The sequence below is a fragment of the Juglans microcarpa x Juglans regia genome, chromosome 8S (assembly GCF_004785595.1).
Source record: "Juglans microcarpa x Juglans regia isolate MS1-56 chromosome 8S, Jm3101_v1.0, whole genome shotgun sequence".
NCBI lineage: Eukaryota > Viridiplantae > Streptophyta > Magnoliopsida > Fagales > Juglandaceae > Juglans > Juglans microcarpa x Juglans regia.
In genome coordinates, this window is record NC_054609.1 from 4449834 (window position 1) to 4464753 (window position 14920).

The following is a 14920-nucleotide window of genomic DNA, read 5'->3' on the forward strand; positions in this document are numbered from 1 at the left end:
TTAATGTATGATTATATCTAATATTAATCTTAAAAAATTAGAGAGGAAAGGCTGAGGAATTGGAAAAAGTGAGACCAAGACAGTGGACATAGCCAGCTGGTGGTTTCTACTCATCACATGGCCTTTTAGTGACCTATAACCCAATGGACCACCACAATCACTCAGTCAGAAACTAGGCTGGCCCACGTTTTACAAATATACAGCTCTAATATTATATATATATATATGAGAAATTCTAATTATAATATTTATTTGGAGATTACATATCTATACCTTTTATTAAATAAAAAAAAATTATTTTGATAAGAATATTATTATAATTTTAAAAAAATTTAAAGATAAAATTAATTAAATTTATAATAGAGTCTTCATTTAAAGACTGCATATAACATTGCTAGATATATATATATTCTTGTTTTTTTTGCAGCTTTTCAAGCACGGTGTTACAAAAAGTTAATCACAAACACTTCATCATCATATATGGACCCAACAATATAATTGGGCTTTAATCTAATCCACAAATTTCATTGACTAAATTTATATGAACCTTTAGACCTTTTACACCATTGTTATCATTTTCTTTTGTTTTTTTTGTCCCGACTTGTCATTCTCTATTTGGTTTTTTCTTAATTTCTTTTTTTACATATAATTATTTAGGACAATGCTATAGCCACATACACTCTAGGGCTGGGCTTCGGCTCTGACGGAGTTGGAGTGCTCATTTCCGACCTCTGACTTCGACAAGAGTCGGAACTAAATTGGAACTCCGACTCCGACCTCCTATAGGAGTTCTGACATAAGATCGGAGCTCGACGTGCGCTCGACGTGACGCTCGAGCGGAACTCTTTCAGAGAGGTTCGCTCGACTTCCGCTCGACATGTCGCTCGAGCGAACCTCTCTGGAAGAGGTTCGCTCGACTTCCGCTCGACATGTCACTCGAGCCAATATTCAATACAACGTGTGCTCGACTTACGCTCGACACCTCGCTCGAGCGCAAGTGTACAGTAAAAAAAATTTCGGAGTCGGAATCGGAGCTTCTTGGAGCTCCGACTCCGACTCCGAATAGATATTCGGAGCTACTCCAAATTCCGATGACTCCGACAAAGTCGGAGTCGGAGTCGGAGCGGAAGTCGGACGGAGTCGGAATTTTCGGAATTTTGCACACCCCTAATACACTCTCCAGTGAATACCGAGAGGTTATTTGGTCTTTTTTTTATACATTTTTTAATATCCTCAAAATATTTAAAAAAAATCAAAAGTTCATTAAAAACATTTTCTTAATCATCAATTAAATATATATATATATATATATATATAAATAAATCCATCAGTAGCCACCATCGATGGCTTTTGTATGTGAGATAAGTATTATATATCTAATTATTTATTTCCTAATTATTATATTTTTGTAATATAAATTATCAAATTTAACATATTTTATGCACAAACTATTGGCATATATGTAGAGTGAGAGCAATTGAAATTTGGGTGATTTATTAATTTCATTAATTAAAACCTGATGATTTATATGCGTAATATGGGTGCATTGCATGAATCAGAGGTTTAACCGAATAAAATATATGTTATATTTGCATAATTTTCAAATTACTGATCTCTATTAAAAAAATTATTTAAACTCTGATAAATTTGAACTTTTAATTTATAGAAACCTACATAACTTGTAAACTCCACCATCACACGTTTGTATAGCATTGGCGATTAATGATAGTGTACATATATTTTGAAATATCTGTTTGAAAACACGATTATTTTCAGATATTTTAAAACTATTTTATTGTTATTAACAAACTATTCGCAAATATTTTAAAATATTTTTAATATTCAAACGAGGCCTTCAAAATATATATGAAGTGGTAGGAAACTAATGCAATGAATTTTACTATAAGAAAGTATATTTGCAGTCTTAACTTCTTTTAAAAAAAGTGAGTAAATATGAGATCTACATAATTTTTTTTTTTAATATTGGATCTCAATTTTTTCAAAGAGAGTGAGCAGAACTTACACAGTTTAAAATTGTATCTAACATTACTCTTTTACTATTATTATTAAATAATTTCTCTACAAAAATGGTAAACATATATATTATATGCTCATGTGGCTAAAAGATATTGCATTAATATCCACTGAAATAAACTTAGAACACGTACGTGACACGATCTAAATATATACAACTTTAAGGGGGAGCTTTGGAGTAGCCCCGCCGAGTTATTTGGGCAAGGTGTTGCTGGTGGCAGAGTTGTTGGATGTCATTAATATAATTAGCTCATCAGGATTCAAGCCAAGCGATCCATCCAAGTAGATAAACAGCCACTATCAATCACTTCTTCGTTTTTGTTATATGCTAGCTATCCTTGATGACACTTTATTATGAATGGATCATCAATTCTCGTAACAAATAATCATTTTTATCACAAATAATTTATTACGAATTAATAACCATTTTTTCTTATAGTAAAAGTTCAAACGTAAATGTTCAAATCCAAGTTAATCAAATTGATCCCTCTACATGTGGGATTGGGATTCATGATATGTATACAAAGTGGTGAATAGCATGTTGTATGATGATAATAAATTGTTTTCGACATTTGTGACGGATTATTTATGACAATAATAACTATTTACGACTAAAACAGACTCATTTTGACATAAAATAAATATTTTTTTTGTAATAGATATCTTTATATTTGATCTATTTGAATTATCTAATTTTTAAGAGAGATAAATACACCATGCATGTGGTCATAAAAGTATTTTAAAGCTGTCTATATATATATATATATATATATATATAAGATTTTCAGATAGCCAACTCTGAAAAAGGCCTGATTTCTTGTAGTGAATATCAACTCTGCATAAAGACACGAGCATTTACATTGGACTATTCCCAACTTAGTCAAGAAATTGAAGAGTGTTGAAGTCCCTGCCCAAGCAAGCAGTCAACCACTCCAGCGCCCAGCACCTAGTGCTCAACTGCCAATTGAATGCAACAATTTAATGCATTCACACAGGTAGATGATACATCAGACGTCTATAAATTGAAGCTCTATGCGAGAACTTTAGATACACCCAAGGAGAAGAGAAAAGAGAGAGAGCCCGGATAGCTCTGAAAGAAAAGAAAAGAGTTGAGTTGAGTGAAGTGTGATCCTCCTCCTCTGTAATATTTTCTTGTGTTCCACTATTTATTAGTGAAGCTCTTTTCTGTGGATGTAGGCAGTTGCCGAACCACGTTAAATTCTTGGTGTCACTGAGTGCGTAAAGTGTACTATTTTATTACCGCTTTTATCCCTTCCGCTTAATTGATTTTCCCAACAAAGAGAACCGTATGGCTGTATTGGACCTGATAATATCATGCACTAAGTCTTACGTACATGATCAGTCCTTAAATGTATAGTAGCTAGGACGATATAATGTGGGACGTTTGTAAATTATTATGAGAAGTAGTAATTAATATATATATATATATACGCCACAAATCTGATAATTGTGCTATGATAATTGGCCATCTGACGTGATAATGAAATGTTAGGATTTAAAGGCGAGGAACTAAGATATATAATGTCTATTAATTTTAAAAATAATAGAATATTGCATTAGTGTTAATAATTAAATTTTATGTAAAAAGAAAAAGAAATTCTTTGATTGGTTGCTCAATTTTTAATTCCTCTGTTGAATTTGTTTGTCTATTTTCTTAAAGGGTTGAGATTGAGTTAATTTAATTAGTAACTATTCTCTTCTTTTTCTTATTTTTATTTTTTATTTTATCCTGGAATTCATGTCTCTTACCTGACATATTTTCTTTAAAAATGAATGTGTGCTTAAATATTAGTGAATTCAAATATAAAAAATAAGAAAAATGGATATGTTATCGTATATGGTTCTGAAACATATATATAATGTGATGTAACTTGTAATTATGATGAAAACTTCTACAGACACAGAAAATATTGTGACCCACGTAATTAAATTGTAAAGAATGTATGAAAATTCTAGGTATTACACTATCACTCTACCATGATGAGGTAGTATTGCTCATCAACCATTGAATTCAATTTTTGTTTTTAAATATATAAGCAATTATACAAAAGTGATAGAAAGTTTCAAATTTATAAAATGAAATATATAATAGTGTGATATATAGCATTACTCAGATATATATGTATGTATACAGTTTGGATCGAGCCTTCTCCAACAAAGGCTTTACACGATGATCTCAATTACCTACGCCAGTGTCATGTGGTATGAACCTGGTCTATAATGCATGCGTAACCAACCTGTTCCTATTTTAACTCGAACTTATTTTAAGAACAAATTTTCATTAGGAAAGTGATCGAAGATGTTTTTTTTCCCAATTTCCATGAAAACTAACAAACCATTCGTTCTATATATATATATATATATATATATATATATATATATATATATTCAGGGGCCCCTTTTATTTTCCATGTTGTAGACTGCAAGCCAAGCAAACATCCCGACATGCCAATTCTTTCTGCAGTTTTCCAAGTACGTACTCCTTTCGGAAAAAAAAAAAGTTACCAACCCTGAAGTGCCCTTTTCACAACCTAACTGATCCTGGCCCTTCATTTGGGTTTCCCTACATGTATATGTATGTTAAATCCGACCGTTAGCTTGTAGGATGGAGACCAAGCAACGGCCATATACATAGGCCCCGCCTATATATGTTGTTCCATACAAATCGATCTCACCTGGCTATATGTTGTCGTTTTATTAATCATAGCTAGTTGTTAAAATTTCTTGGATTTTTGTGTTTAAACCCATCTTAATTACCAACCCCTATCATCAAAGGGTCTAAGAATGATGTTTTGTTTGTTATTTCGGTAAATAATGACTATCGATAATCATTATTTAGGAACAATTACTATGGTAATGAAAACGATATTAGGGTCTAGAATGAAAACGACATCGTTTTCGACAGATGATCAACTAGCTAGAAATGCTTGATCTTGCTTGAACAAGTTTGTTAGGAGCCATTATTATGGTAACACATACAATCAGCTTGTTAATTAAAAGGGTAAACTTGACATGTCAAATGGTTGGAAAATATGCTCTCCACCCTCTACTAAACTATATAACAATCGCTTTTGTAAATTTGCATGGTGTCGAAGTTATTATTTTTGATACATTGTATGATTGCAAACCATTCGGCCTAGTTTGTTTTCATAAATTCCATCTCATTTAATCATTATAATTTTTCCAAACTTTCAATTGAAAATATAGAAAATAATTCAAATTTTTCAAATTCTAAAACGAAAATAATATTTTAATAATATTTTATTCAACTTTTATCTCATCTCATCTTATTTGTATAAATAAACGAGACAGTTTTTATAGAAGAGTACCATCCGTCTAGTCTTGACCGTTAAAGATAAATGAAAAATATGTGATATGATATGATATTGATCATAGTTAACTCTTTATAAGAAGATGGAGATTTCAGCATTTTTTTTTTCTTTGTTTGACGGTGCATTAATTAATATATAAAAGGACAATAAATGAAGAAACAATTGAAGCTGCAAGACAAAAGTACTCTTGTTGGATCATGAGCATGAGTACTACAACACAGGTATTGATCAAAAAGAAGAAAAAAAGAAAAGAAAAAGAAAAAGAACACGAAAAAAAATCATTCATAAAACAATGCAAGTGCTCCTTTTTTGGAGAGGCTGCTACTTCTGTTGCATGGCTTTCTTTATAGTAATTATAACCATGTGGTGATGTTGAGCTTTACATGATCATAACATTAATAGTCGATCTCAATCTCTCATGTCCCCTTTGATCATCATTACGAAGCAGATCTTCTTTAGTTACCATAAATATTAATTAATGATAGTCATGTTACGATTATATATAAAGAAATTTTATAAAAGTAAATTTATAAATTGACGTAATTTTATATAATACATTAGATATACTTTACAATAAAATTAACTTTACACTCTTATATGATATCGTATCAGGTTACGTCAATTTATAAGTTTACTTTTATAAAATTGACTAAAGTATTTTTCTTAATTAATACCATATAATTCATTATGACTAAAACTTAGGACTATCAATCTATCTTGTAGGCATGCAGGTTGTAGGTCCATTAAACATATATATATATATATATAGATTATGGTTTGATATATAGAGGAGAGATATGATTCTGATCGATGGCATAATTATGAATGCAGGTCCTCATGATCATCTTGTCCACTCAAATATTGGGAAATGATTCTTTTTTTAGTTTTGTCTCCCACCATATCCTGTCTTGGATAACAGCTTAATGCAACGCCCACCCTTTGAAACCCTAAAGCTCTGCTACCTCTGTACTATGTGCACTCCCTTATTCCGAGCTCTATGCTAAAAAGCTAAGGAGAGTGGAGACAGAACATGTGCATCAGGGTCGATCACAAGGATATATGCCTCAAATGTATCTATACACAACTCGGCCGTTGCATAGATACAACATTTATAATGAGGTTCATTACAATTACAAAAAATGTCAAAGCACTAATACTATTTTATGCTAACTGATATGACATGTTTTCACATCAACAGTCACTCTAGTATATCTATGAACATGCTTGCAAATAAATTTTTTCATAGATGGCTCTACGCCCACCGCTTCTAATTCTCGTTGGGAGTTACCGTTAATGTAATTATTGTGTTTTTTTTTTATATGTATTTTTTAATACTTTCAAATATTTTTAAAAAAAATAAAAAAAATTATAATATTATTAAAAAAACATTTATCTAATCACTAAGTAAGAAATATTAAAACAATATAGCTAGAGCTAGGAGCGGTAAGAGTAGCTTTACTCATTTTTTCATTAATTTTGGAAAGTAAGATTCCTTTATACAAACTTTATATATATATATATATATATATATATATGTAGATGTAAAAATTTAGCTTGGACTAGGTGACTAAGTTGATAAGTTTGTATAGGATTATGTGAATAAAATGATAGAGTTTATCCTATCATTAAGTTAGTAATTTTGGATGAAGGTAAATTATTTATTAACTTTATCTATAACAATATTAAATTTATCTAGGATGTATTAGAGGTTGTAAGTTATAAGTAAAAAAATTGAATTCCAAGGAATCTGCACTTATCCAGAGAAAATGTTGATTTGAAATTTATTATTACAGTGAAGAGTTATCGCGAAATGTCAGCATTTCGTCAAGAGACGACTTCGTGACTGTCAGCAGAGTCCTACTGCAAATTAAACTCCTACTAGACTCATTCCGTCCGCAGAGTCCTATTGCAGATCAAACTCCTATCAGATTTGTTCCGTCAGCAGAATCCTACTGCAATTGGAATTGATTTTCAGATTGTTTATTTAAGGGATCCTATTGGTTAGGATCAGTAGAGATTCAGATTTGCATATTTTCTAGAGTACTTTCTGGTGCATATTTTAGTGAAAAAATTCCTTAGAGAATTTTCATATTGTTTCTCTCAAAGAGTGGTACTTGAGTGTGAGAAAATTTTCTTGAAAATTTTCTAGTGTTTTATCTCTCTTTTTTGAGTGCGTGCATACTCCATGTTGGAGAATTGATTGGTCGAGTTTCAGCCACTGGAGTTCCAGGAGAAAAGTCAATGTTTGAAGATCGTCAGAAATTCTAGCTGCTACTGCGGTAGAAGACAAATGGGTTATTTGTCTGGTCAAGTAAGAGTGCCAATTGACAAAAGCTTTGTAATTAAGCTTTACTTGTAATTGATTTTCAAATAATAAAATTGACTTTTATGGGTTTGGCTGCCCCGTAGGGTTTTACATTTAAAGAGTTCTTTAAAAGGTTTCCCTTTGATACCAATCTTGGTGTTACGCACTTCGTTTATTTTATGTATTGTTTAATTATGAATTAATTGCATGCTTGACGACTAACCAATTTGTTGAGTGAATTGGTAAATTTTCTCGCTGCGTTACAGGGGTACTTGGGTAATTTCAATACATAAAAGCTTTTACAATTTGTGATAATTTTTTAATAACATTTGATTTATTGCTCTTCATCATATATTTTGTTATTTTCAATTACATTGCTTGGAGAGTGAAATGAGATGAAAATTTTATAAATAGTAGTAAGATAATTTATAAATAGTAATGAGATAATTTGATAATGTTTTATGGGATTTTGAGAAAAAAAATGTTGAATAAAATTTATTCTAAAGTTAAAATTTTGCTAGATTATAGTTTTTTAATATTATTTTTGTTTTGAGATTTTAAAAAGTTGAATTGTTTTTTGCTTTTGTTTCAAAGTTTGGAAAAATGTAATGATTAGTTTAAAAAATTTGTAATAATTAGTTTGAAAGTATTTGTGTTTGAGTAATGTTTGTGAAGGAGATGAGACGAGATAAGTCGAGATGAGAATTTTGTGATGAAAACTTTATCCAAACAAACCTTTAATCTTTTATGATATTTTGGAAAAATGATAGATAAAAAGTTGAATAAAAAATATTATAAAATTAAAATATTGTTAGAATATAGTTTTTTAATATTATTTTTGTTTAAAAATTTGAAAAACTTAAATTATTTTTTATTTTTTGTTTGAAAGTTTTAGAAAGTTGTAATGATTAGTTTGAAAAAGTTGTAATAATTAGTTTGAAAATATTTATGTTTGAGTGATGTTTGAGAATGAGATAAGAATTTTGGGATGAAAACTTTTTCCAAACAAGCCCTAACTAATGTATCACATTTTATAAGTAACTTTTATCTAAATGATTTACTTATAAAATACTTTATTTAATATTGTGATTGATAATAATAAAATATAAAAAAAGTCGTATATATTGATAAATTATAAAAGAAAGTCATGCAAATTTTTAATAGATTGATCAGGCAGCAAGGAATCAGAGTGGCGGAAAAATTAGGAGGCCTTTTGGATATTTTTTCTTAAATTCTTGAAAAATAATTTATATAATTTATGAGTAATATTATACACCATATTTTGATCTCACTTTTATTCTATTATATAAGATGTGACATATTTATCACTATTTGATGATAAAAAAAATCTAATAAAAGATCATTTAATAATAATAAATATGTCATATCTTATATAATAAAATAAAAATAAAATAATTGTGTGATATACAGAATTTTCCGTAATTTATTGACTTAACAACGTGAAGAATCACCGAAAACATTACCTTTTATTTTTAATAATATTGAGTTGTAAATATTATTTTTGAAAAATAAATATTTTCGTCGTCCATTCATCTTGATTGACAAAATTTTCTATCAAAATGACACGTGTTTTAGATCTTAAGTTTAAATTACAAAATATCATTTATTAATCTATTAAAAACTGATATAATTGTCAAGAATAATGCTAGTTATGTCCCTCCATTTTGCTCCTTATTTTGATGTATTTATTTATTTTTTAAATATTTTTCTTAAATAGTCATTTAGAATAGTAGTAAAATGAATTGAAATGAGTTGTGAATAATAGCGAGATGAGTTAAGATGAGTTGTAAATAGTAATGAGATTTGTGAGTTAAAGTTGATGAATAGTAGTGAATAGTAGAGAGATGAATTGAGATGAGTTGTGAATCCAAACCGGGCAAGTAGATTAAGGAAGTAACTATTAACATATTGGTATTTTTTTAAAAAATATTTAGTAATTTTTAAAAAATATAAATAAAAAAATTAATTTTACCTAAGTGCACGCCTAGCAATCACTGTTGAGCAGCACCCTAACAACACTCTAATTGTCAAATGACAAAATGAGTGAATGTCTGTAGTCATTGGGAGTGGCCGTCTTTCTGAGGAGCAAAAGGAAAATGCAGTATCTATCGAGAGTTAGGTCCCGACAACCTTTTTTTTCACTCGGTGATTTAAGAAGTATTTTTAAAATAATATTGTGATTTTGTTTTTAAAAGAAAAATGTTTATGATGATTAAAATAATATATAAAAATAAAAATAAAAAATAAAAAGAGAAATACACTTATCGGAACATTTTCTCGGGACATTCCATCGGTGGATGTAGTGCCACTCTGAGTGAAAATCCTTGCATACGAATCACTCCAATGTCTAGTGGTGTAAAAATAAACAGGTGAACCAGAAAATGGGCTTGGTTGGTTTGGTTCGGGATCGGTTCCTCCATTTTAAAAACCGGTCATAACCAGTCCAGTCTCGATTTTATATTTTTTTGGACCGGACCGGTTCGCATATTTATATATTTTTAATATTATATATAATTTTTATAAATTATAATTATATATGAAATAATGTTATATTATAATTTATAACATAAAATTTTAATCTTAAACACGAACATTTATGTGATCATATGTTTTAAATATAAAATATATATTAATTACATTTTATAACTAAATAAATTCTCAACATATTCTTTTTTATAAATATATTAGTATATTAATTATTATATTATTACTAACATACGGTAATAGTTCTATACCAATAGTATTATTGTATTACTAATATTTATATATATTAATATATATAAGTATGAGAGATTAGAGATTTAATATATATTAAAAATTGAAAAATCAGACTGAACTGGAAGTATTGGTTTAAGAGGGTAACTGGTGTGGTATCGGTTCTTAAAAATCAAAAGCGATGTATATTGACTCGGTCCCAAAATTTATCTAAAATTAGACCAAACCGGACAGGTTACACCCTGACCATGTCCGTTCTCAACCATTTCTTTCTCTGCTTCTTTCTTCTTAATCATCCATTGATGTTCTAGCTCCCTGCTTATTCTTTTATGTATTTATTTTTTACAGTTTTGTGGCTAAGCCTGTAGCTTGAGACCGGTCCAGAGATGGGTTCGTGAATATGATGGTCTGGCAGTGCATCTTCCTTGGCAAGGCTGGGGTGAGTTCGTTTTCTTTTGTTGGGCTTTCCCGGGAAAATTTATAGGATCTGTGATACAGAAAGTTGGGATTAACCCTAGGGGTTGGCTCAAGTGATAAATAGGGGTGATAAACGGTCCGGTTGGACCGAACGGACCGACCATTTCGATTTGAATCAAACCGGACCGAGACTGAGACCGGTCGGTCTCGGTCCACGTTTTAGAGGACCGAAAAGTTTCGGTCCAGTCCACGGTCCAGGATTTTTCCGGATCGGACTAGATGGAATAAAAAAAAAATATATTATATATATATTTTTATATAATAATTGTACAATTAACAATATAAAATTTTAAATATGTTATTAATACTTGTTAATATTCTATAAAGTAACAATATTTTATATATATCTTCATCTAACCTATCACTATTAACAATATAAAATTTTAAATATGTTATTAACACTTGTTAATATTCTATGAATTAACTAATATATAATATCAATTAGTTAATTATATAGTAATTATATAAATTAATAATATAATTTTCATCAAATTTATTATCATTGACCATATAAAATATTTTTTTATTGAGTTTGTTACATAATCCACATTAATAAGTCATTTAATTTAATTTAATATTTTAAATAATTTTTTTATTAATTATTTTAAAAAAATATTAGGCCGGACCGATAGCTATTGGTCCCGTCCAGTCCGGTTCCTTTGGGTGTTCGGTCCGGTCCGGTCCGGAAAAATGATAGACCGAAAATATTCGGTCCATTGCCGGACCGGACCGGACCTGACCATTTCCACCCCTAGTGGTAAAGGCCTTGGGCTTGAGGTATGCTCTCCCAGGTCCAAGGTTCAAATCCCTTTGGGTGCAAACAATCTCTGGGGGCCACACCTTCTAGTAAAAAGTTATTTAACCAGTTTCGAAAACTTTCAAGGGTGCAGTGCACGGAATCGAGATTTATTCTACATGAGTGGGTCTGAAGGGCCTTGCCTTGGGGAGGTTTCGCGACAAAAAAAAAAAAGAAAAAAAGAAAGAAAGTTGGGATTGTTTTAGAATCTTTTCTTCATACTTTGTCTTATGTATTTTGTATTTGTTATGCATGATCTTACTGATTCTTCTTCTTTTTTAAATTCTTGTTGGTATTCGTTTTCTTTAGTATAAAGAATGGGACCTGTTTTTGCAATGGTTCTTGTAATGCAGTCATGTTATGTGTAATTTATTTCTCCCTTGGTTAAGTTATATATGTATATAATATGTTAAACTTATCTTAGTTGGAATTGTATCGAGTCTTCTTCGGGGCTATAGTGACGATTTTATGTTGTAATTGCACAGTTTCTCAGCCATGTCTCCAAGGGAGTAGGCTCTCTCTCTGAATATCTTTTTGCTTGAACTAACCGCCAAAAAGTTTTGAAATTTGTTGTTTCAGTAATATCTCGGTTTCTTCTGCTGTTGGGGGTTAGTTTTGGCACCAACACTTTCTTTGATGGTTCGCTGTTGCTCTTGGTGTAGTGTTTGAAGACAATGACAACAACTGTAATTTTGCCCTACCTTGCCTGTTTTCCTGTAGATGAGTGCTTTGATTGGATTGCTTTTCTTTGTTAAAACTGGCATAATCTTTTGTCTTACAGTTAAATATAATAATTTGCGTTTCTACATCTAAATCAACTGTGGCGATGATCATTTCTGGGGCTCATTTCCTTGTAGTAAAGTTAGTTTTAGTTGCTTAACTGCACTTTGATCCCTTCATGTCATGCTTATATTTAACCATGACATGTTCTTTGTATTGCTCTTTACTGTCACATAAATATTGGAGAAACGGGTTTACAGAACTGGATCTGAAAATATGCACAATCTTGTTAACAATTTATTGTTAAGAAAAAGCTATTGGGAATGCCCTTTTTTATTGGCAAGTTTTGATGTAATTGACCTCTGGAACTACCGTTTGAGTCAAAGCTTATTGGCAGTCAGGCTGCCCTCCTTGAACCATTCATATGTTCTCCATTGAGCCTATGATACTTGTACCATTGTGTTTGGGAAATTTGCATGTCTGGCAGATAGTCTTTTTACAGCAAATTATACAGAGTGGGCTGTGAAATCCCTCATTTCTCAGGATGATTATATTAACAATGATATAATATCCCCCCCTTTCATGCATTGTTTTTTGACTTACTCTCTGAGTTTTTACTAAATTTTAATTCTTAGTTTTGAATTTACATTCTTGGATGATTCGGCATGATTACAAAAGAGTGGGTTACTGCACTGACTTTTTGGGGAAAAGACTACCAAGTACACAACTAAAAGATATTTTAGGGCTTTTCCCACAGATACTTGGTACGCAAAACAAACATTTTCCATGATACATTGTTTTCTCCATTGAATGTGAAGGCATGTAATGGTAATAATCTGAATTGTTTTTATATAAGCCAGAGCAAATCAAAGGAATTTTCTTTTAGCTTATAGGGATCTAGGAGATGAGGTTTGTGGAAGTATAAGCTGATATAACTTTTTTGGTTTAATTACATTGGTTCAATGTCTCAATTATTGGCAATGCATGATCTATCTTCTTAATGTTATAGACTGGCACTTTCAGTACTGCATTCACTCTTGCATTGCTAGCTGAGTATTATGCCTTATGTTGCTCATTCCGTTGCTAGTTGTGTTAATGGTGCTACTGTAGTTGTAATGGGCGGTGGCTTTCTCCAGCATTGGATTTCTTGTGTCTCTTTTTTTTTATACAAGTATACAAGGTTTTCCCGCGACATCATACTTGGGATTTTCTTCAATTAAACTGACTTACCCAAAAACAAATGTTGCAGACTGATTGGGAGGGTGGCTATTTTCCACATACAATTCTCTTCAGCTATTTGACCTCTTAATGTTGTTTTCAGGGGGTGGAGACCTGCTATTACTATATAGCAAATTCTAGTGGGCATTCAGGATTTGCTGGGGAAAACCAACCCTGCCGATCCAGCACAAACTGATGGCTACCAGGTCTTCATCCAGGTTGTTGAAATTCCACCCATCTCAAATTCTAGAAGTTCTCTGAAATTTGAAGTCTTGCTAATGAAGACTTGGTACTTCTGTGGGCCTATCATGCAGGAACCATCTGAGTATAGAAGAAGGTTGCATGAGCAGCAGGCCAAGAAGTATGCCCCCTCCTGTCTAGCATTATTGGTGGGTTTTCATTGTTTTCCAAACATGGCTATAGTAGTTCTTTAAATGCATATGGCATAGTGCAGTTTCTTTTTCTCATGTTCTGTCATTCTCTCTGTTACAATGCACATCACCAGTAAGTTTACTCACTGATCAAGAGTCCCATGCACCCTCCGGCCCTTTTTGCATCATAGACATCAAATCCATTTGGTTCCGATTTAGAGTGGGTGAAAATTTGGTGCCAACTTGTAAATTGGTACATCCAATGCCCTTGTTCTATCTTGCTCAAAATACCTTGTTCTATCTTTGACACACTTGAAGTGGATCCCCACAATGATTAAAGAGTATTGGTTTATAACTTTTGTAGAAAACTCGTATTCCACTCCATACAACTTGTTTGTGTTTGATTTCTTTGTTTTGGCTGGTATTTATTTTTCATCCTCGCATGGTAGTTGAAACTTGTCTATGTATGGAAGTTAGTTTGATCACGATACATATGATATTGATTGTAACATACATGGATAAACTGTTCTGGTTTGTCTAAATGTTATGTTGGAACGCTCACGTACCAGTATTTTCCTATCCCATTGACGAGATGACCGGACAGTCGTCGAGTGCAATTAAGACCTCGTTTGTTTTCAGGAAACTTATCAACTCATCTAATCATTACAATTTTTCTAAATTTCTATATAAAATAAAATAAATAATTTAATTTTTTTAAATCTCAAAACAAAAATAATATTTAAAAAATATATTTTAACAATATTTTATTTAATTTTTTAATTTTAATCTCAACTCATCTCATCATCTATGAAAACAAATGAGACATAAAACTTTGAATTTATAGATTTAAGCAAATGAGCATTAGATACATGCGGTTTTAAGAATGTCATTGTTAGTGCAGCACGCCTAG

At 31.1% G+C, this 14920-nt stretch overlaps 2 long non-coding RNA genes across 3 annotated transcripts; both read left to right on the plus strand.

Moving 5' to 3' along the window:
* The first annotated feature begins 9957 nt into the window (after window positions 1-9957).
* LOC121244064 lies at window positions 9958-13714 on the plus strand. Of its 2 annotated transcripts, none has more exons than XR_005936373.1 (3): window positions 9958-10058; window positions 10797-10867; window positions 13671-13714. It is a non-coding gene; the product is annotated as an uncharacterized LOC121244064 (long non-coding RNA). The 2 variants fall into 2 exon arrangements; XR_005936372.1 differs by lacking the exon at window positions 9958-10058 and adding an exon at window positions 12364-12417 and having other exon boundaries at window positions 10681-10867.
* Window positions 13715-14286, plus strand: LOC121244063. Its single transcript, XR_005936371.1, has 2 exons — window positions 13715-13857; window positions 13954-14286. It is a non-coding gene; the product is annotated as an uncharacterized LOC121244063 (long non-coding RNA).
* Window positions 14287-14920: the final 634 nt, after the last annotated feature.